Source organism: Artibeus jamaicensis, unplaced genomic scaffold (assembly GCF_021234435.1).
Source record: "Artibeus jamaicensis isolate MK-2021 breed Jamaican fruit bat unplaced genomic scaffold, CSHL_Jam_final contig_603, whole genome shotgun sequence".
In the NCBI taxonomy this organism is placed as follows: domain Eukaryota; kingdom Metazoa; phylum Chordata; class Mammalia; order Chiroptera; family Phyllostomidae; genus Artibeus; species Artibeus jamaicensis.
The window spans coordinates 1,873,637-1,896,758 of NW_026521904.1; the positions used below are offsets into that span (position 1 = coordinate 1,873,637).

Here is a 23,122-nt window from a genome sequence, read left to right on the forward strand (position 1 = left end):
CAGGATGCTAAGTGAATGCTCTCAGAACGATGATTCTCCAATACTGGCCAGGGACTCGCTGGTCTGTAACGACATTTTCATTGGATTGCAGTGAAATAAGAGAGTGTATTCTTTTTTATAGAATTATTCTTTATTGAGGAATTTTGTATTTCCTACTTTTTTGGTGTTTATGTAATATAATGATAGTGGATATAGTTTTATTCTTTTCATGTAATATCTTCTTCACAAATAAATAATGGTAACATTCTTCACTTTCTAACATTTTGGGGGGACTTTCACTGGTTCCAAAATGCCTAAAATTGAGGGAGGTCTGGATTAAGAGAATGTTAGCCAGCTATATAGCAGGTTCTTAGTTAATGATTCTTCTTGCTTAGCTTTTATAGTGACATGGGGATCAATTACAATTGGTAACCCTAGCCTGATTTTGCCCGAGATTACCAACCAGTTACAGGGGTGGCTTCAAAGCTATTAAATGTTTATCAATACCCAAAGCTTAAGTAACTTTTTTTGTAAAATTTGGCCAATATAGATATGGCCTAAATATTGCGAACAGAGGGCCACCGTCAGATTCTGGAAGTGCCTCATAAACAAATATTACATTTTATACTGGCACAGTTTGTTTGTTTGTGCATTGTTTATGCTTAACTCTGACAAGTGACAGAAACAAAGTAGATTCTGCACCTTTACAAAACATGTTACCCATTTAACAAGAACATTTTTGGTAGTTTATGTGCCAGAGTTAATGTGGGTTTCCACACCTTGTAAGTGCACCGCCTTCCGAAGACTCAGCCCTGCCTGAATCCCCGCAGCTGTCACACACACAGAGCAAGCCCCGCCTCGAGATGGCTTCTTAAATCGTGTGAACCAGCTCAGGAACTGTGCGCCGAGCTACGTACTAAAATAGACTGTAAAATAGACATATTTATAAAATTACTGAATATTTAGATGAAAGAGACTTTGGAGTTCCTAAAAGTCAGCATCACCCAAACTAACTTGCATTGCAAGTTGCTAAACTATCTAAATTCTGTACAACGACGCCAGACATGGCAGAGACAGAGCGGGGGAAAGAGCATGTGGGTGGGAGGAAGTAAACCGGAATAAAAATTTCGTATCATTATTCTGACCCTACTCCATCTGCTTACCAAAACCTTGTTATTTTCTTAGGAGCCTCATTTTATTATTAAGCATTAAAAATCTATACTTCAATTATTCTATTCAACAATCAGTTCTGTTGAAAAATTTAATATCCACCTACCTTTGTTTTAAATGAAATTTTAAGATATATGTTATTATAATATGTTCTTGACATTATCAAAAACAAAAAAATACTTAGAATAGTTTCTTTTTACTAAGGATAATAGGCATGCAACTAATAATCACATGTCAAAATATTTATTACTTGCCACCATGGCTGCACACATTAGTACCGACCAGGGAGTGTTAAACCATACTGATGCCTTGTGCCCACCTGGTTGGGGCTTGGACCTGATAGTTTTTAAAGCTCTCCAGGTGATTCTAATAGTTCTGCAGAAATATACGTTCTGTGCTACGACAGGTGATTCTGAAAATGGTGACTACACAAAGAAAAGGTTTTCTTACATGTTATTTGTCCTTATAAAATTTAGTTGCAAAGATTACATTTAAGGTCTGCTTATTCTTAAGGAGTGGGTTTCTGAGGGGGAAAAACGGAAAGAAGATATTTTTTGAAGGAAATCTTAGTATTTCATTTTTTCCACATCCTTAGAATGTCCTCTGCTTATATCATTCCTTTTTTACTTCCTCCCATTTTGTCTAAAGCTGATTCTCAACTCCTACCACTGCTAACCCTCATCCAGGAATGAGTGTATGGCTTTAATATCCTTGTGCATATTCAATTATTTAAAATCTGAAATTTTTATTGAAATTCAATAAAAGACCACAAGATATAGGAAGGATGCCAGGATAGAGTGGGGTAAATTGGGAGGATCTTACCCCAAGGGAATGGAGGTATTTCGGGAACAGATTATACACGTGCATCTGTATCCATTTATGCATCTAGTACATTTGTGCTATAGGTATTTATATGTCTCCTATATGCTATGTTCTATGTTCGGTTACAGGGTGTGGAAAAGAACAGTGTAACAATGTGTAGTTTTCACTCTGCTGGGTGCTGCCCAAGGTCCAGGGATCTTGATTTATTATTTTGTATCCTTCATCTTCCCCAGTGGCTAGCATATTAGTGCTCAGCAGGTGCCTGTAAGAGGATACATGTTACAAATAAAGGAGGAAAGGAAAAAAAGAAAGGGATAAAAGTGCATTTGAGGTGATATTCAGCATGATGGGACAGAGCAGTTAGTTTTGTTTTCAGCTGTGCATGGTAGGAGGCCTGCTTGGCAAGGTCCGGGAAGTGAGGAGAGCTTCAGCACAGGCTGGCCCTTGGGCTTGCACCCACGGAGATTGTGTCTAGAAAGCTATGGCCTGGATTCCTCATGTCTCCAAAGGACCCTTATTGTTCCACATGGGAGGCACGGAAGGGGTGGGTAATGGGTGGAGAACAGAAGTCTAGATCTAAATAGCTTTACGGACTGTGGAAATTATACTTCTGTACAATTGACTTGACTGGAAAATTGTACTTCTGTATTTCTAGACATGTTTTTCCTAAGGTTGCTGAGAAAGTAGGGTGGGAACTACTGACTTGTAGGAGAAAATAAATTTGTTTCTACAAATTTATTAAGCCACCGTTTCTACAGTGGCTTAAAGAGCAGTGAGATTTCAGAGGATCCTTGGATTCCTATTTCTAAGAATTAATATTCTGGGGCTGCATTGAGGGTAGGAAAAGAAACATGGAAAGAACAATGCTTCAATTAATTTCCCCTTCATCATCTGTCTTTTCTTATTTTACTTTTTCTTTTACTCCCCATTCTCTTACTGTTCCTTGTATGTTATAAAAACCTTAACTGGATGGATTTTATTTCTTAATACCAGAGCAACTGAGTCTGGTCACAGAGTTTTAAAGCTACCCATATTTTTATACATTCTTATGTTTTATCGTCGTGATTTTTATATATTTTTGTACTTTTTAGTTTTATAATTTGACTTCTATTTTTTTTTAGAATAATTCAGTGTGTGCGTGTGGGTGGGTGGGCGTGGGTGTGTGCAGATATATTTTTTTATCCCAGAGTACTGTCAAATGTTCTTTGTGAAAAAGACATCATGTTTTCCTTCCATAAGGTCATTAACATTTTGTTTTAACATTAAGAAATGTTTCCTTGACACAATAAATATTCATAGTTACCTGCGCCTGTTAACTTATGACCGTCCTTGCTGGCCTTCACCCTGGAGGCTCTTCATGCACTGCCCCTGCTTTTTGATTTGGTCTCTGTCAAAAGCTGACAACAACAATAATAACAATAACAGCAACAGCAACAACAATAATGGTGGAGCGGAGGATGGGGGAGGGTGAGGTCAGGGTGTTAGCGTCCCTGCTCCCTCCCTGGGGAACAGCTGCAGGCTGCAAGGCCACAGCCCCTGTCTAGTGAGTGGTCCTTGGTGCTCACCTCTTTCTGGACTTGCTTTTGTCTCCTCAGACCTCAGGGTGCTCCACCTCTCTGCTGCCACTGGCCCTGATGCATCTTATCCCTGAGTACCTTCCCTTCCCTCCTTTTTTGTAATGTGTCCTTTCCTTAAATTCTTCTCAGTCTCCAAGCCTGAGTGCGCCATCTGCTTGGACTGTGACCCTGCCTGAGGCATCACCTCAGGGCCTTTATCCCAAGCCCACACCTTTTTATTCTTGGTTATTTGGAGACCAGTCCGTTTCTTGCTTTTGGTCTGCCATGCTTCCTTTTTCTCCAGAGACGATTTTATATTTTTAGTTCCTCTTCAACTTGTCCCAGCTAAGGGTGTGTAAATTAGCAAATTTCCAGGAACATGGAGAACATTAAGGAACATACTCATCCTCAGACCTATCATAGTACTTTAGGGGGCCAGGTTGAAATCTGAGGGTCCTGGCTTTATCTTGAAAGCAGACATAGGTAAGTTGTTTGTCTTCTTCCATGTATCTCTGAGATCATAAAGGTATCTGAAGCTAAGAAGAAAAATATGTTTCATTTTAGAAAGTCAGTGAAAGTAGTTTCCTATCATTTATTAAATATTGGCTCAAAATAACAACTTGCTGTTTTTTTCCTCTCAAATTTGGATATATCTATCATTTGCTTTTTGCCTATGACTATGAATATCATTCATGCCTGCATATCATCCTGTTAAGAAGTTATTCAGTTTTTTTCCTTGTGGGCAGTATTTAGATTGATTTTATCAACCTTTTAAAATAGAACACTTATTAAAATCAATTAACTACAAAATTTCAAGATACTTTTTAATGACAATCAAACACTTTATTTATACATTGTATCTTCATTATACTTGAAATCTTAAAATGATCTGTAGAGGAAGCATGAAAATAAATGCTATTTTTTTGGTTATCTATTGTGAGAGTTATGCTACATGTTGACAGATGAAAAAAGTAGGGACTATTTTATAAACCTCTAATCATCAAAAAAGTGACATGTTCGAGTCGATCAGTTTAAGAGGTTACGGGTCCACTGATGAAACCATTTGAGGAAAATGTGCTGTTTGATGTAACAGAAGCCAAAAGCTGAATAAATATGTCATCTGTTTTTCATTTTAATTCACTATTTCAGAAGTATTTACTGTGCGCTAAGAAATCTTTTTACCCTTTCAAATCTTCTGGACAACCTGGAAAAATTCAGAACATTTAAACATGTAGCTATAAAAGCACATTCTCAGCTGAGTTATCTTGTTCATAAATGATATTAATAACATTATATACATGAACTTTTTAACTTGTGTAGGAAAACGATCATTTTACTGTTTAGCTGCTTATTTTTAAACAGAATCTACAAATATATAAAAGATAAAGATTTTTAGTTCAGAAAAAAAATTCATTAACTTCAGGAGTTTTAAAAATTGTACCTTAAATCTATTTGTAAGCATTTTTTTGGTTGGAACAAAGATATCTGGAAGCATGTTACCTTTAAAAAATAAACAAATTTTGAAAGGACAAACTCTGTTTTAAGAAACTAGATTATTTAATACTGTTGTCCATGAGAAAGTGTGGCTGGAGCTTAAATAGAGATTCTCCTAATTCAATTCTCCCTCCAATCCCTCTCCTTCCCTTGCAATTAACAGCCAATTACTCCTTTTCCTTTTCTCATTTTTCCCCTCTCTCATCTACAGAGTCGCTATTTAAAAAGATCCCTCTTTTCTCCCCAGATCCTCTGCTCTCTGCCCTCTCACCCCAGGCCACTCCCTAGAGCCTGGATCCATCCTGCTTTACCTCTTGACAATGCTAATTTCCTCTTCTCAGTTTGGCTACTAAATCTTACGCTCTGCCACAAACAGGCTGCTTGTGATACCTCTGGGTATCCGTAACACATAGCCCCAAACACTCACCACTCCTCCATTCACTGGTTTCTAGCCAGAAGCAGGGAGCGGGGCAAATATCAATGCCTTCCTTTAAAGCTATTGTCTTCTACTGGTTTTCATTAAAGGGGCAGCAGAATTAAACATACAATGTAACAATCCTCGGGTTTTATGAGTTAGTTTCTAAGAGTGAGTGTTTTTACCCAGCCTTGCTCAGGCAGCGGAGATGGAACTTGGGGAGGAAAAGCGACAGGGGTGCTGGGAGTCCCTAACCAGAATCCTGTAATTTCTCGAAAAGAAATAGTTCTGCAAACAGGAGACATGATTGCATAGCCTTAATTAACAGTTCAAAGTATTGGGGAGGACTTATCATGGTAGGATGCATGTTTCTCGTTCTTTAATGAGTAAATGACCCATTCGAGTGCGTGAGTGCATATCAGAAGCACATGGCAATGAAGAAGCGCGGTGGTGGTAGACCTGATCAAAGTTTTTCAAAACTGACTCCAAGTATTTGATGAAGAAGATTAACATGGAGACAATTTACCAAACAAATACAGCACAAAGAGCCAAGAGACCTTCTAAGGGACTTCAAGGCTCCAGCTTGCCCACATAAAGAATATCATTAAACAGAAAGAAAATACAGACAAGAATGAGTATCTAGAGTCTGAGTTGGTAGAGTAATTGAACTGCCGACTGATGATTTTTTTTGGTTCTATTTTTAATATATACACCAGAAGTTGTTTTCCGTTTTTAAAAGCAAACAAAGCAGTGCGTTTGACCTGGGTTCTAACTGTGTAACTCTCTTAAGTGTTCTAAAAGATGTCTGGACCAGAATTGGTTAATTAGCGCTTTGTGTTGCACTGTGTTACATATGACCTAACCAGAGATAAAAAGGTTTAAAGGTCTCTTGTAACCCTGCAATGCCATTTGTAACACAAAAACAACCCCCTTTCATTGCTAGCATGCCACTGTAGCACGCAGGTTATTTTTTCCCTTCACTGCAATAAGGGCAGCTTTCGCATCAGAAGAATTCTTGGCAAATTAATGCGCTACCTCTTGGGCTAATTAAATTAGAAAGGATCAAAAATACAGAGCGGCTTTTGTGGTGGACACAATGTCGTGCTTCATGCATCTTGCTCAGAGAGGAATTTCTGCCATTTAGCCCCCTTTTGCCTCTAGCAGTGTTCTGGACTCTCTAACACAGTCAAGTTCCTAATTTGCCTCAATGAGAGAGAATTATTAACTGATAATAAGAAAAGGAGCATTCACAGCTTCAGGCTGGGCTCTGTGGAAAAGGGTGATCTACCCAGCACCTGAAGCGCATGCAATTTTTATTAATTCCTGCCTAAAACAATGCATTCAGGAATAAAATTGCTGTGCAGATGACAAAAACAATTATGCCTTTGATTCGTTCATTCTAAAAATGTGAACTACTTTAGCTCAAATCTAACCAGATTAAACAACTAAAGCAGTTGCTCACCTCTCTTCAAATCCAGTTTAGATTGCAGCAAGTGTGTTTTATGTCGAGAAGTTGCCACCGCCACTTAAACTGATTGTTCCTACTGAAATTGCTGAGTGCACAAGTGATTTTGACAACAATTAATACTGTTCTCTCTATATTGTGGTCCTTTGTTTGGAAGATGACACTGATGATGGTGTTGCTATCTTTATGGGCATTAATCCCAGAAAGAGACGTATAGCCTCCCGCAATCAATCCTTGCATGACTATGGGCTTCTGTAGACTTTTGTGATTTGCTGCTGTTTAGCCTTTTGTTTGCAAGTCTTGTCTCCTTGCCCCTTGGGTATCATGGTAGCTGTGATCAGAACAAGATACCTTCATTTCTACTTGCTGCAGCATCACGAACGGTCTATTGCTTCCCAGATATTGTTATTTCATAACAACCAGAGTTTCCATAGCTGATGTCTGCAGAATTTCTTTTGCTGTTGTTATGAGGGTGACTATACATTAGGAATTTGTTGTCTGGGTTCCACATGTCCACAGAGCTTAGACAAACCTATATATGTAACTGTGTCAAACTGAGTACATTTTGGTGTGCAAATAATAAATATACATTTGTAAAAAACACTGAAAAAAGTATTGCCTGTTATGCTGAGACCATAGGTATTCTTACGGAGATCATTGTCTTGGTCATAATTTCTGTTGGTTAAAAAAGTTTGTCAAAATGGAAGACAGTTTCTTCATGCATGTTTGGTATGTGCATTTTATTCACTTTTCATCCTCGTTCCAGTATAGTAGAAGTTAATGATGCTTTTGGATGCTTCTGTTAGGGTGTTTAACTTTTTAAAGATATTTTCATAGTATGTGCAATGCATGGTTTGAACTGATTCAATACTTCCAAAGTGAATTGGTGTCTTCAAATTATCAACTAAAATTCCCTTTTCTGTGTGTAATCTGAACTAGTCCCCAATTCACTGGTGACGAAAATTCAAGGGCTACCGGTCACATATGCAATGTGTCAGACGGATGATTTCTCTGAAAGCCAGAGAACATTCCAATGCCATTTTCAAAATTTCCCCTTGCATCTTGATATAATAGATAATCAGTTTGATCTGTTTGAATCTGTTACCCTCTTAATTGTTCCTTGAGTGCTAGGAAACCAAGCAAAACCCAGATTGTCCAAAACCAAGATTATATAGTTTGATCTCATTGGTCATTCAACCACTTGGCAGTAACCTTAAAAATTTGATCTTCTTTTAATCCATACTTCCTTTTTAAATACTCGCCTATGAAACTTCTCAAATTGCTTACTATCATACTCAAAACATTTTCCCTTCAAGCCTTCTATAATTTAATTCACAAATTAAAAAGATTTGTGATTGTTATATAATAAAAACCCTTGGTCTCATTTCTGTAAATGTTATACTTGATCTTAATTACTTGAGTGTTGATATCATATAGTATTTTTTTAATTGCCTAATAACATCTAGCTTGGCATACTGTAAGTACTCAATACATTTTTTGTTTGCCAGTTGGTTTCTGGAATGCATACCAAGGATCATTTCTATGGGCAATGTTAAATGATTGTATACAAAACAATGTATTGGCAGTCTTATAGAAATAGAAACTACTTTCTGAAGCTGAGATATGAGGAGAAAATTGTATTAGACAAAATTACCTTAGGAATTCTTCCTTAGGTAGCTTCCGTATCAGAGACCAAAGAATCCTTTCCCCTTATTAGTCCAAAGCAGCAAGGTTTTCCTCCAGTACTGGAATAGATCATTGTTTTTTTAATTTTTGCTTAAACATAAGTGAAATAGTTGGTGTGTATTTAGATTTCATATTGTAGAACCTAATGCTTGAGTAGCCCTCAGTGCTGGAAGCTGTTGAATATATGAAAGGCATGAGAACTGGGATCAGCTAAAGGAAGAGTGGCTTCATGTCCCTCATCTCATGTTCATTCTATGGAAATAGCTGGCAGAACTGCCTTGATACATAAATAAAGTCTTCCTATTTATTTATTTATTTATTTATGTGGCCAGCTTACATATAGCAGTGATTGTACTGCTTAGTGTACTTGTGATTTGGCCCCATCATGCAATTTCTCTCTTATTCCAGAATAATGCTCCCTGCTACAATTTGCAGACACATTCAATGCATCATTCTGGGTTGTAAAAGGGGCCTCAGTCTTGGGCTCTTATTGGATTGCACCTGCTCCGCACTCTTTTGTCTTCATGATAACTAATTTCATGTGGTGGTCAATCAACATTTGATGTGTTGTGTTTCCTATGGAACTACGCTCTCTTAAATTCCTGTGTTGTCAAGAAAGTGCAGCTTAGAGAGATGGATAACTGCCAGATGGAAAAAGTTCATGAAATTTCTCACTGATCTCAAGGAGTCTTGTAGAATTTTCTTGTTGCTCTGCAAGACGAACAAAACAAAACAGGTGTATGCTCAGCCTCCTTGCTTCCTGCTGAATTTACCAACTTCGCTGTTGATATTTGTCTTAATTCTCTCAAGAACCTGGCATCCTAAAATTTTGAAATAGTCTCATGGAGGGAGGGTGCACACATGCTTCCTAGAGGGTCTCTTCACATGAGGCAGTAGACTGCCAGGTGCCGGACTGGCAGGAGTCTATGGCTGTCTTTAACTTGAAGATTCTTTCCACTAACTTAGGGTTGACTGAAACGTAAGACAATGTCGATGTTCGTAATGGATTGTCTCAGGACAAACTATCCCCTGCTTTTTTTTAAAATAAAGGAATGTAAAAAACATTTAAAATATTTATCAAACAATTTAAATGGGTTGAATTTTCTCTGCAGCTTCTCATCTTCACATAGTGATCACATGTAAAACATACACGTTTTAAAACAATGGAATGAACATTCTTTCATAAACCTTAATGTCAGGTAGGTAGACTGTATAAAAGATGCAAATTCTTTTCTGACTGACAGTTGTTACATCTTAAAGTAGTTCTATAATCTTGTCTTGACCTTCTCTACCTTTCAGGTCTTACTTTTTCTGAGCATATCAATTGGACCCAGAGAAACAGAACATGCCTATTTTCCTTCTAGTAGATGAGAGTGCGGTGTTTGAAAAATATCATCTGTATGTGCTTTATTTTTATTTCAACCATACGTGCTTTTATAAGTATTTGAAAAGAAAATATTTTAAAGATTTGAAATAGAAAGAAGGGCATATATGTGAGTTACAGCAGCCTCAGGGTAACAGTATCTCATACACTAATGATTCAGATGGAGTTTACGTGTCTGTGTATGCTGTCATTTGGATGGGGGGGTAGGGCTGGCTAAGAAAGAAAGTGTATAGCGTTTTTTTAAATACCTGTGATTTCTGAAAAATAAAGAAAAGCAAGAAGACAACACTTGAAACAGTGTCTTTATTTAATTAGGAGCGATCTTCATATAATTATTCACCTTAATTTGGTTTCTTAGAACAGTTCTACAATTTTGGGCACTTCATTTGTTCCCCCTTCTTTGTTCTAAAAGAAAAGAAGAGTGTTTTTTATTATTTGAAAGGAAAAGGGAAGAAGTTTATTTTCTGATGAAATTTATAGAACAATATTCACATTTGATGTGACTCCTGGGGTCGCGGGATGTCTGCCTGCTGGACATAATTCTGCCCCTTTCTACAATCACTCTCCATTCAGGTAAGTTGCTGTGTTCTTAAAGAAGCCAGTAAACTTGAACTCAGATCTTCCATACATGTAGGATTTAGATCATCAGAGTCTAGTTTCTGACTTGAAGAGAATGTGTGCAGCACCTAAGAGAACTCTGTGTGACAATATAAGACTAAAATTATGGGCCGAGCTGTTAGTGAAGCCAACACTATTATAAATGAGTGAATGATTGTATAAATGGCTGAAATATAATAGAATTAGTGTACCAATGACATATTTTTCTATCCATTTTACACAGTTTACTTAGAAAATTAGCTTTCTAAGTGATGTTAATGGAAAGAAAACAGTTGTTTTTACTTCTATGTATCTTAATAAAGTCCAGAACACAGTAACACTAACATGTACATAAATTAATTTTTTCCATCATCCCAAAATTGAAAGTTCAGATGAATCTGTACAGATTCTCAGAGGTCATCTTTCTCTCTATCTCCGTGTGTGTGGGTGTGTATAAAAGTGAGATACTTAAAGGGTAAAAGGAACAAAAGTTGGGGAAATTAGTTGAAAAAGTATTAGTTCTTACAATGCAGGGGCAAGAATAAATTAAAGCAGATGCACATTGGAAAGTTTCCTTTCTACTTTTACCCACACATCCATTTCTTTGCCTTTTGCAATTAAATAGAAAAGAAGGAGAAAACTATTTCCAGGTGTCTTCACTCCATCTCACAGCTTCAGAAATAGCGATACATGACTTTACTATTGACAGGGGACAGAGAAAGAGAATATCATCTCTTCTGATCCTCTGTTACAAATATAGTTGCAAAATGGTGTAAAATAGTTCTTTTGAGTTCCAGATTTGCGACTGCAAAAAAACTGGATAGTTCTTTTTCTCTTTGCTTGAAAATCAAGTCCACCCTGTCTCGACCACATAAATAGAACAATTTTCCTCTGTGAACTGCTTGATGAGGCTGTGGCCAGATTCATATAAATGTCATAAAAACAGAGTACAGAATGGATTATTTTATGATTAAGATCTGTATGGATCTTTGTATGAATGCAACGTGCTTTGGCAGGGCTCCGCTGCACGCACACTGGTTTTAGTGTGTGTGGTGGAAAAAATGGCCTGCCACACTGTCACTTTAATGTCTTTCTGCAAAGGAACAAAAATCACTGGGCTCCACCAAAGGTTACGGCAATCGTATAAAGGTTTGGTCTGCTAACCAGTACAGTGTGTGTTCTATTTCTCCTCGTGATCCTAACAAGATTGAGATTCAATAAAATGACACGATATTTCTTAGCACTTTGCCATGAAATGCCATGTTGACATCTAATTGTAATTGCAAGGTGAAACTTTCCTGTTCTCTGATTTATGTTATAAGATTTTATTTTCTTCCCATATCTTTGATTGTGTCGATACACTGGAATCTTTCTCTCTTTGGATCTTTCTTTCTTCAGCTCAGATTTATTTATTTATTTTTGGGAGGCGGGGAGAGGCTTCATTCAGATTTATTTTTTTGAAACATCAGACAAGCTGCTATCAGCACCTGGATGCCAAGATGGTCCTTTAATAAAGAATCGTGGTTTAAGAATTTCAACCAAAGGATTAATGTATTAAAGTGAATAATACCGTGCAGGCAGTAGCAAAGATGATGATCAGAGATGGAGAAAGTGAGATTATTGATCACGTGGCTCTATCAGTCACAAACAGGGAGGAGGAAAACAAAGGAGGGGAAAAGGAGATTAAAGAAACAAAATATAGTGTAGTGATGCCAGTTGATTCTGTTGCTAATTACAAGTCTTTGGCAGAAGCCTTTGGTTATACAGTAACACTCCACCTCTCTGGTGGTCGGATTTCCAGCAGTCTTTACCACTCACAGTAGAGCTGGGATCCTGGAATTGTACCTTGTAGCTTTGACCATGTTAAGAGCAACTTTCTTTGCTGGAGATATGAAGCTATCTTCTGGGAAATTTATTGAATTAATTTTGTGTATACATTTAAGATTTCTTATTTAATATACTTGGTTGTCTGGAATTTTTTTAGCTACTTTAAGCTATTCCCTAGGTTATCAAGGAGAGTATTGTAGGGAGGGGGAGGAAAAACACTGGGGATGGGAAAAGAAGTGTAGTTTTGCAGCATACAATGTAATTGCCTTGATTTAGAAGATGTAAAGATAACCCTTAGCTGTGGAACCTCAGGCAGTCTTCATGGAGAGAGGACAATGGTATTGTGCCTGGTGGGATATCTAGGATTTGACAAGGTAGAAGATGTAAAGATGGACATTCAGGAAGGGCAATAAGATGAAGTCAGAAATATCTGGAGTTACTAATGAGGTGCTGAGACCAGCTCCATTTGGTTGAAGTATAAGATGAATCTATGAGAATTTTAGAAACTGAGGTTAAAATGATAAGTAAGGACCAGGGTATGGAGAGTTTTAAGCATTACACTAAGGCATTGTGAATAACAGTATCCAGGCAGCAGGAAAGATGATGGTGAAAGAGAGATTATCAAATATCTAATTCTATTGGCAGGGAGGAGTAAACCAAAAAAAGAGTCCATTGTTGGCAATTGGGAGCTACTTAAAGTAGTCAGGGGTGACACGATATCAGACTTGTGCTCCAGGAGGTGGGGAGTTAAGGAAGGTACCCAGACTTTTGGCTTGTTTGACTTTATAAGTGGTGGTCTCATTACCAAAATGGGAAACACAGAAGACAAGCATTTCGGGAGAGTGAAGACAGTGACATATTTTGTATGGGGAAAGTAGTTGGGTTTCAGAGCATATGTAAATGGCTACCCTGCTTTAGTGGGGGGGGGGGGTTACAAGGCAGGGAACCCGGAGGGAGATTTGAAGTCAACTATGCTGAGCAAAAGGTAATTCATATTAAAGGTTATAATTCAGCGATTAGATTGGATTATTAAGGGATACAGGTAAAGACTAAAGGAATGAGGAATAAGACAGATTCTTAGAACCCACATTAGTGGGAGAAGAGTAGTAGAAGTCTGAGAAGTCAAAAAGACTATAATAATGAGAACAAAGACTCATAGAACTGCAGCATTATGGATAATGGAAAATAAACGGACAAGAGGAAGCAAAAAAAGAACTAATACATACCAAGTATCAATAATATGTCAGGTCTAGATATATACTCAATATTGTTTACTCTTCCCAGGTATCCTATTAGAGGCATATCCTTAGCAGAAATTGATGTTCAGAAAGATCAGGTAGGGTGCTCAAAGTCACACACCTGGCAGGCATCTAAGCTGCAATTTGCTTTCAGGTCTGCTCAGCTCCAAAGTCCACACTTCTGTGTGTCCAATGCTGGTAACAGGTTGAAGCATGTAGGAGAAGGGAAAGTGCTGTTTGATTTGCTGACCTTCAGTACAGTTGTGAGAACATAAAACATATTTTAAAAGGATAAGAAACACGTGGATAGGCCTTGGCTGTGTAGCTCAGTGGACTGAGCGCGCGCCTGCGAACCAGACAATCGAGGTTCGATTCCCAGTCAGGGCACATGCCTGGGTTGCAAACCGGTTCCCTGCAGGCCAGTTCCCAGCAGGGGACGCACAAAAGGCAACCATACATTGATGTTTCTCTCCCTCTCTCCTTCCCCCCTTCCCCTCTAAAGATAAATAAATAAATAAATCTTAAAAAAAACCTTTAAAAAAAAAGAAACACGTGGATAATGGGTTCAATTTAGTGCATATACTATTTATGGGGCATCCGCTAGGTAATGGGGAACCGTGCTGGCTGCTGCAGATACGGAGATCAGCAGGACCTTGTTTTCCCTCTCAAGGAGATGGCAGCCCAGAAGGAGCAAAACACACATCTAGGTTATTTTAATATAATATAGCATCTGTTTGGAGAGCACAGTGTACCATTTCAAATAGTAGAATAAAAATTTAACACAAAAGCAAAATGAGGTTTTTTTTAAAAGATAATGTGCCTGTGAAGATGTGTGTAAGTAAACTAACTAGAGTAGACAATAGTGAAGAGGTCACTGAAGATGTTAAGAGAAGGTGACAGAGGAATGGGACCAAGGACATAAGGTGGTGGGTGGAGTGAGTTCACACAGCAATCTTGAGACCCAGAGAAGAGAGTATCTGATAATAGCCATTGATATAGTTAACAGATGCCCATCACTATCATCTGTATATTCTATGGGGGGCATGCTAAGCAGGGAACATTACCCTAATGTTTAGTGTGTGATTAATATTGCTTGTTGGGCAGGCTACCCTGTCACCTTTGACCACATTTGGCTCTCCAGTTGTAGCTGGAATCAACCAAGACCAAGGCAGAGAAAGTCTTTTTCAATTATTTGCACCCAGGAAATACAATTTGAAAACTGTATCTGGGGCAGATAGAAGAGTCCAAAGATGATTATGTAAGTTTCAAATTCTGATTTATTTTTAAACAAACAGATCTGCGAATGTTTAGGAAAAAAATCTATTTTGTTTAAATCATTAGTGTTCCAGTTGTAAGGGACAAATAATTTAAGCACATTTTACTGTCACTAGAGACTACAAAAGCTGTGCACAAAAATTAAAAAAAAACTTATGTATTTATTTAGACTTCTAAGAGAAGAAAAAATGTGTTCTTATAATTGATTAGTGTTCTTGTACACTGATAGATGATCTCATTGTTTAAGGGTGTAGACAACAATCAGAAATGTTGCCTTCATAGTGTTTGCTCTGTAAGCTGTTCTCCTTGCTAAATTGTTTGGTACTTTCTCCAGTCACCTACAACTTTGCAGTTTCTCTTATAAGATTCAGGCTATGGTCTGTGATGATGCAGCCTCTCCCTTCTCTCTCTCTCATTTTTATTATTTTTGATATATTACCATTTCTTGTTAACATCTCTACTTTTGAAAAGTAATTCTATAATGAGTTTTTCTAGGAATGCTGTTAGACGCTTAAAATGGAAAGATAGGTTACAACTGGAAAGTACTCCGGTGTTACTAGAAAGGCACCTAAAAAGAATGACTTGTTTTGGCTCATTTGTGACACATCAAATATTAAATAAATGATTTCTGCTTCTCACATAATTTTACTACTTAAGATCTAATAACTGTGTAAAATGTATTTTAAATCTTATAATAATAATAGTCATGTCATCTGCAATACCAGTAATCACAGGTTTGTTGACTTACTAGCAATGATAATGATTCCATTAAAGGGAGTAACCTCATGACTCAATGAACCGAGTTTAGCTGTTCAACTTGTGTTGGCACTGCCAGGGCTCCATGACTAAAGATTCACACTTGGAATTGAGATAAAGCATCCATAAATCAGGCACCAAGAAAAACACATGCATTTTAGGAAGCGTAACAGTGTCTTTGTTAACCCAGTATTTTATGAAGAGTGTTTGCTCATTATGTTTGGTCATTAATGTCATCATCTTTCTTTACCACCTACAGCATTATAGCAAAATCAACCAATACCATATGAATTTACTTCTGGACATATGGAAAAAAGAGATTAAGAGACCAACACTGGTTTTTAAAAGCAACAATAATCTAACAGTGAACTTCAAAAATAGTAATGACATTTTATTTTATTTTTGAAAATGTATGCTTTATAACCTTTGCTATTTCAAACTCTGATAGGGTTAGATCCCTTCATCCAGCCAAGAATGACCCACAACCCACAAGTTACATCTCATATTTTGAAACTCACATTATGCTGTTGGCCTTTTTTTTTACTGACTCATACAATTGTAGTTCATTTGCATTATATGCTAGTATTATAATGCTATAATGCAATTCAGTAAAGTGCTATAATAATCTATAAGTTTTTAGTAAATAGTAGTTTACTCCATTTCTTGGTTTCACTGTTGTTTATCTAAATTGGGGATATTTTCTCATTGTTTTTTTCAGTATCCTCCAGAGCCTTCTCAGATTACCTCCTTTTTATTTTTTCTTTACTATTTTCCATACCCGTTTATTGGTGTTATGTTTCTTAATGCAATTTTAATTATAACACTGTAATAATGCCATATATTCTCACTAAGTGAGACAATTTTCAAGGTGTGGATTCAAGAGACTACTCATTAAAAAAATCACATGCCTGCTATTATGCTGGTTGCTGGTGCTAATTTTTCTTATTGCCATTGTTTGTAAGTATCTTTTGTTAGATGAAAGCAAATATCTTAAAGTGATGTATTTCTTTTTAGATTGGAACTCTTAAGAAATATTTTAGGACCTTACTAAGAGGCTCTAACCATGGACTGTGGTTGATGTATCAGATTAAAGCCCAAGGGCATGGCCACATCATTATGACAATAGTTTAAGTTGTTAAGAAGCTCAAGGACCAACAAGTGAGAATGTAATTCTCCATCAAGATTGCCAGCTGTTTTTAAGTGTTTGGAGACCAAGATGAAGACCACAAGAATCAGTGGCAGATTGTCAAAGCAATGATGCAGAAGCCTACCATTACCATTACGAGCCACAAGAGGTACGATTCTGTTTCCTGTGATGATGAAATCCTAGTTGCACTCATTGAAAGTGGAGTATAATTAGTTTGTGAAGATTTCTAAAATTCAAAACTTTTTTAAGGAAAAGAATTATATGAATATATAGCAAATGAAATAGAGTCTATATTTATGAGAGAAAACTGGGATAGAAAATCAATTGCACATTTCTCTTGCTGGCTCAAATATTCTTAATTAGATTTGTGGGTTATACAGTGGAATTGGTAAAGGCGCATACTGTGAAAAAGATATTTAGAGACACAAAGTTTTTCTCCAAAAGGTTGTACATTGGAACTGAATATAAGTTATGTGTTTTTCTATTGGCAACATTTAACAAAGAAGAAATATCTATAGGAATCCTTGTTCTTAACTCCACATCCATTCAAGACAGTCTTAAATATTCTATCGATGATCTGAAACTTGAATTATATGAAAATCTGTCTAAGTTTGCAATGTTATGCTAATTCTGGAAAAGAGACATTATTATTTTTATTTATCTTACTTTTAGTATTTAGGAATCAGTCCTATTTTATTAAATAACAAAACTCTTACTTTCAAAATGACAAATAGAATTCTGGCTCACAGTGGATGACTATTAGAATAACCATCCACTGAGCAACAGAATTGTACATATTTCTTCCTAACTTGTGCTCCTAGAATACTACTGGGTTGGCTGAAAGTTTTGTGATTTTTTTTTAATGTTTGATGGCTTTAGTAGCACTTAGTTGTCTTAACTTTGTTCGAAACAATTTTTTTAGATTGTATTGTGACAGCTGTCCTACACCATGCATTAAAAAATCAACATTTGTGAATTTTTGTGTAGCCATTTTAATATTGAAGATGGAAGAAAATAGGCAACATTTTGGCATGTTGTGTTTTATTATTTCAAGAAAGGTAAAAATGCAAATGAAATGCAAAAGAAAGATTTGTGCAGTGTATGGAGAAGGTGCTTTGACTAATCAAATGTGTCGAAAGTGATTTGTGAAGTTTTGTGCTGTAGATTTCTTGCTGGATGATGCTCCATGGTCAGACAAGCCAGTTGATGTTAATAGTGATCAAATCAAGACATTAATTGAGAACAATCAGTGTTATACCTCACCAGAGATAGCCAACCTACTTGAAATACCCAAATTAATAAAATTATTGGTGAAAATAAAAAATGTGTCTTTTATTTTATGGAAAAATATAAATGGACTTTTTGATTAACCTACACTTTTTGATATTTCTACACTCTCCTAGAAGATCCAGTGTATGGCTCCAACATGAAGGTTATATATAAGGCAGTACAGTGAGTCCTCATTTGCTACATCATAGAAAGATTCTTGGAAACTGCAACTGTGGGTGAAATGACGGATGATGAAAGCGATCTTACCACAAACTCATTGATATAAACAAGAGGTAATATTTTTGGTCACAAAACATCATCATAATTCTAAATAAAGATACCAACACTGCTAATATTAAACTTTGAAATAAATGTGAGCTATACTTACATTTAAGGAAGATTAATGAAAACAAATAAGCTTATTCTTATTTTCCAATGAGCTTTTTCTACCTCAGGGTGATGGGTGGCCAGAACCTGTGCATGTCCAGGCTGCTCAGGGTCCAATGAAGGACCCACCTTGGGCTAAATGCACGTTCATTACAGAGCACAAGCCCACACAGCCACAGCTCACTCAGACTGGGCTGGTGCAAACACACTGATCCATTCCATGTGCACAACTTTGAGAGGGGGAGGAAATAGGAGAACCTGGAGAAAATCTCACAGATGCAGGGAGAATGGGCAAACTCCACAGAGGCAGTGGCCCCTGCCCAGGATCATTTTTATTTCTCATCAACATTGTAATAAAATTATGTTCAATGTGATGTTATTTGAGGTCCTGCTATAGTAAAAAGTAGAAGGTGTGGAGTTGGACAGAAATGGGTTTAAATGCTACCACTTCTATGTGTCAATAGTGTGACCTTAAAAAACCTCTAGAGCTATTTTTGCTTTTTAAAATATGAATAACATCATCTAATACCTACAGTTGTTGAGAGGATTACATTTGATGATGCCTGCAAATTCCTTAACACACTAGTGTATAGTAAGAATTCAAAAAATAATAATTATTACAATTAGAACTGTTGTTACGTCTGAATTTAGTCTGGTTCCCTGTGGTTCATGCAAAGATTCTCTCTCTTCTTAAACAAAGATTTACTATTTAGTGAGGTCAAGGAAATCTTGGATAATTCAATTTGAAGTGCCTGATTGAGTTTATCATGAATGATTAGGCATGTTGGGCCTAAGATGGCTCTCAGGATGCAATGTTAGATAATTATTCATTTATCCAAATTGTATGTATTTATGTTTTTCCTAAGATACAACCCTACTTTACATTTTTTAAATGATCTATGTGTTGTCTGAGTTTATTTTGGTGGACAGTGTTTAGTATATTTTGAGAAGCATTTTGTACATGGTGGAAAGACATACTGGTCTAAGACATATTGGTTATAAGTGAAGAGTTTGCAGTATGCTTTACCTTGGGACACAGAGGATTATCTTGTGCAAACTTCTTACCTAGTAGAAGATGTAACTGGGGCTCATAGGAGTGAAGTGATTTGATAAAATGGCTGGAACCGCAATCAGAATTCAGGATCCTTGACTTTTTGTCCTGAGTACATTGCTTCTCCTTACAATTCTGACCTACTTGAGGACTATGTGAAACATCTATTTAAATGTGCTTAATATAAAATTTTCTTATATTGAATGCTGTTTCCAAAAGGCAAATGGTATGTTTTCTAGTCTTTTTGGGGGAACTTGAGATAATATTCAGTTTTAGAAACAAATGTTTGACTATATAAATTCCTATCTAAAGGAGGTTTAATGCTTGAAAGGATTTTTAAGGATTAAAAAAAATAAAAGGATTTTTTTCACAGCCTCGGTGTTATTGAGTTATTCCTGACTTATTTTTCTGATTTCAGCTGACACAGTAAGTAATTTTTGGTTACTCAGTACTTAGGGAGTGCTAGATGTCTTGAGAATACTATTGAGCTTGGTCCCATCAATACATCTGGAGGTGAAGCAAAACCCTGAACTACTGTGACAATTGCCATGACATCACTTACCAGGCTCTATCTATCTAGAATAAGTGTCCATTGCTTAGTGTATAAAGTGAATGAACACAAATTTATTGTATCTATAGTTGAAAAGCAATGAAAAAATACTTAAGTAGTCAACTGCTTCAAACGAGAGACCTGTTTTTAAGGTGGATACACATTTCTCGGCTTTTACTAGAAGTTATGCAACCAATTTTGGCTTTAGTTGTATACTTTATTTTCATGTTAACATACTCTTTAAAGGTAGGGTCGAATAAGTGGAAAATATGCCAGTGTGTAAAATCAAACTATGAAACCACACAGATTATTTAAGTTGGGGATGGTACCTTGATGCTATCTATATTTCAGTCACTTACTGGAGGCAAGAATTGTTTTGCTTATGTTAATGATTTACAAGGTTATCAGTAACTATGGCAGTAGAATGGGAATATTTCTTAAGATAATAGAAAATAAGATAAATAGTTTTAGTCTTATTGATTTTTTCTAAATAATTTTTGACTATTTATGTATTTTGTAAGGTAGGTTTGCATTGTTTCATATCAGCTGTGTTATTTAGAATGGGTTTTCAGTGCCATGAACCTTTCATGACACATTGCATTCTATAATATGTCTACCAATTCGATACCAAGAAATCCACACAAAAGCCCATAAGTCACATAAGAAACTATCACATAAAAAACTTTAAGCAGTCTCCCAGTGGCTATGGCATTATTAATAATACTTAAGTATTATGAGTTGAGATTCTTCAAGATCTTCTCTCTTCTAGGAAAAGGCATGTCATACATTGTAATCTGCATTTCAAATGCTAATTCCTTTAATATAATCTTCAGAAAAATCAATCCAACAAGGTAGGTCTTATGTTCACTTTACAAAAAAAGAAAATTGAGGCATGGAAAGGTTAAGCAAATCAAAAACTGTCCTGGCCAATTTGATGCCAAATCCTGTTCGTAATCAATGCACTGTATCATCGGTGTTACAGATGCCAAGCCTTTAACTCCTTCTGCGTTTGAAAATTTTCCTATCTCATTACCTTTATTCTCATTTCTATTAGCATTATAGATAGGCTCCCATTCTTCAATTAGCAGTCTGATTTCTTAGTTTTGAACCTAGCTCTTGCCTGACTGCTCCTAGGACTCAGGAGCCTTGGGTTAGAGGTAGCTTCCACTCATGAGTTGTCTGTTTGTTTGTTTAGCTGGGTCAGAGATAGATATTGTTCACTTGCCTCATAAATTTACACTTCGAGAGTTAGCTTGGTACAGTGGCAAGAGCAGATACAGTAGATTAAGACCAAACTAGGTTCAAATCTTGGATGGAGCACTTGCAACACAACTTCAGGGAAATGTTAGGGTCTCTCTGAATGTTCTCTTCGAGAATACTGACTTTCTATACAAATTTAGAGAAGGGATATGCAAGAAAATAATCTGGAAATTAGTTTTCATTCTAGCTATTGGTTTTAAGCAATTGTATAATTTTATTATTATTATTGTTTAAAAACAGTATCACCTTTATTATTGAACATTTAATTTCTCATTCTAGCTCTAGATGCATAAACTACATTGTGGTATGTTTGAACCAGGGACTTTGTTTCTGAGGATGTCAGAAGTGTAAGTGCCTCTAGAACCATGCCTCTTATGGTAGATAAATTTACTGTTCACAGAGAATTCAGGTGTTCGCCCACCTTCTCTCACTCCTGTTCTCCCCTCCCCCATAGGCCAAGCAGTCCCATTTGATTACTTCTAGCCAAGGGACAGTGAGGGGAAGTAATATAATATGACTCACTTTCAAATAAAAAGTATTTATGAGCTTTTGTGTGGGCCCTCAGCTCATTCTTTTTCTGATGCAGTAACCGGATGTGGAATGTTCTCATTGACAGAGTTACAAGATAAAAGTAACTTGAATTCTTATGATATCAGTTGGAAGATTTACCAGACCCGAAAGAACATAGCAATTCTGGGGTGCATTTGTTATTGCAACACAGTCTAAGCTAACCTGACTAATACATGAAACCTTTGGAGGAGTATACACATATACACATACACACATATATTTTTAACATGGTAAGGATACAGGTAACTAGCAAATATAAAGAGGAGTTGTCATAAGTTACCTAAATAATTTAAGTAGACAAAAGTAATAAATGTCATTGTCACCAGTAAAAACTTTGTGGTTCTACAGAGAGAAAAAATTCTTTTTTTAAAACTTGTTTTAAAATTTAATTTAATTTTATTAAATTTATTAGGGTGACATTTGTTAATAATTCTAACATTTTAAAAGCAAACGTTTTGCCATGCTGAATATTTTCATATAGGATTACTGATTGATTCAGACCAGCCTATGCTTGATGTAAAACTCTTTAATAATAAAAGAAAAAACCCTATCTAATTATATCATACCAGCTCAGGTTAATGTTCTAATTTAGGATTTACATCTCTTATATTCTGAAAAGTAAATATTTTGAAGCAAGAGTGGAAACTCAAGAAAACTGTCCACAGTTTAAGATTGTGTATAAAGACAAATTTACAATGATTTATGAGAGTTTCACAATTCAGTTATTTCACTCACCATAATAAAAAAAATCAGGTCAATGACTCTGCAATCCAATCAACATCACAGCAATTGTCCTATAATTGGTTGGATAACTCACATGGCTAGTATGTTCAGTAAGCCAGTTGCATACTGGAATGCTTTAACTCCCCAGGCTTCACTTACTTTTCTACCAAACTATTTGTATTTGATAATGTAGATACACAGATAGGTTTTGATTTCATGTTCTATATGATTTGATTTAAAATTTGTGGCCGATGAATGCATGGCATTTAAAAATATATGGAATATTCACTGATGATGTTAATTTGATGATGTTTGCTTTTAATTGGAAAGGTCAAACATGATATTTCACATTATTCTCTAATTACACATTTCTATGTCTGAAGGTTTAGTAGTTCTTGTCTTATTAGTGATGATTTGATAAGTGAGGAGGATGATGGCAGAGTGAAGCCCGTCAGACGTGGGCTGCAGCCACGAGTCCTGTGGTTGGCCCCCAGCTGTCTT

The 23,122-nt window shown here is 36.3% G+C and overlaps 1 long non-coding RNA gene across 3 annotated transcripts in view; it reads left to right on the plus strand.

Moving 5' to 3' along the window:
• LOC119056655 (uncharacterized) overlaps nt 1-23,122 on the plus strand; it is a 121,613-nt gene that overhangs the window by 96,713 nt on the left and 1,778 nt on the right. For 2 of the 3 annotated variants that reach the window (XR_008392555.1, XR_008392556.1), the window contains exons 2-3: nt 16,679-16,959; nt 18,215-18,373. This is a non-coding gene — a long non-coding RNA (uncharacterized LOC119056655). Of the gene's footprint in view, nt 1-15,922; nt 16,045-16,678; nt 16,960-18,214; nt 18,374-23,122 lie in introns of those variants that run through there. The other variant, XR_005083916.2, reaches the window with a different exon arrangement.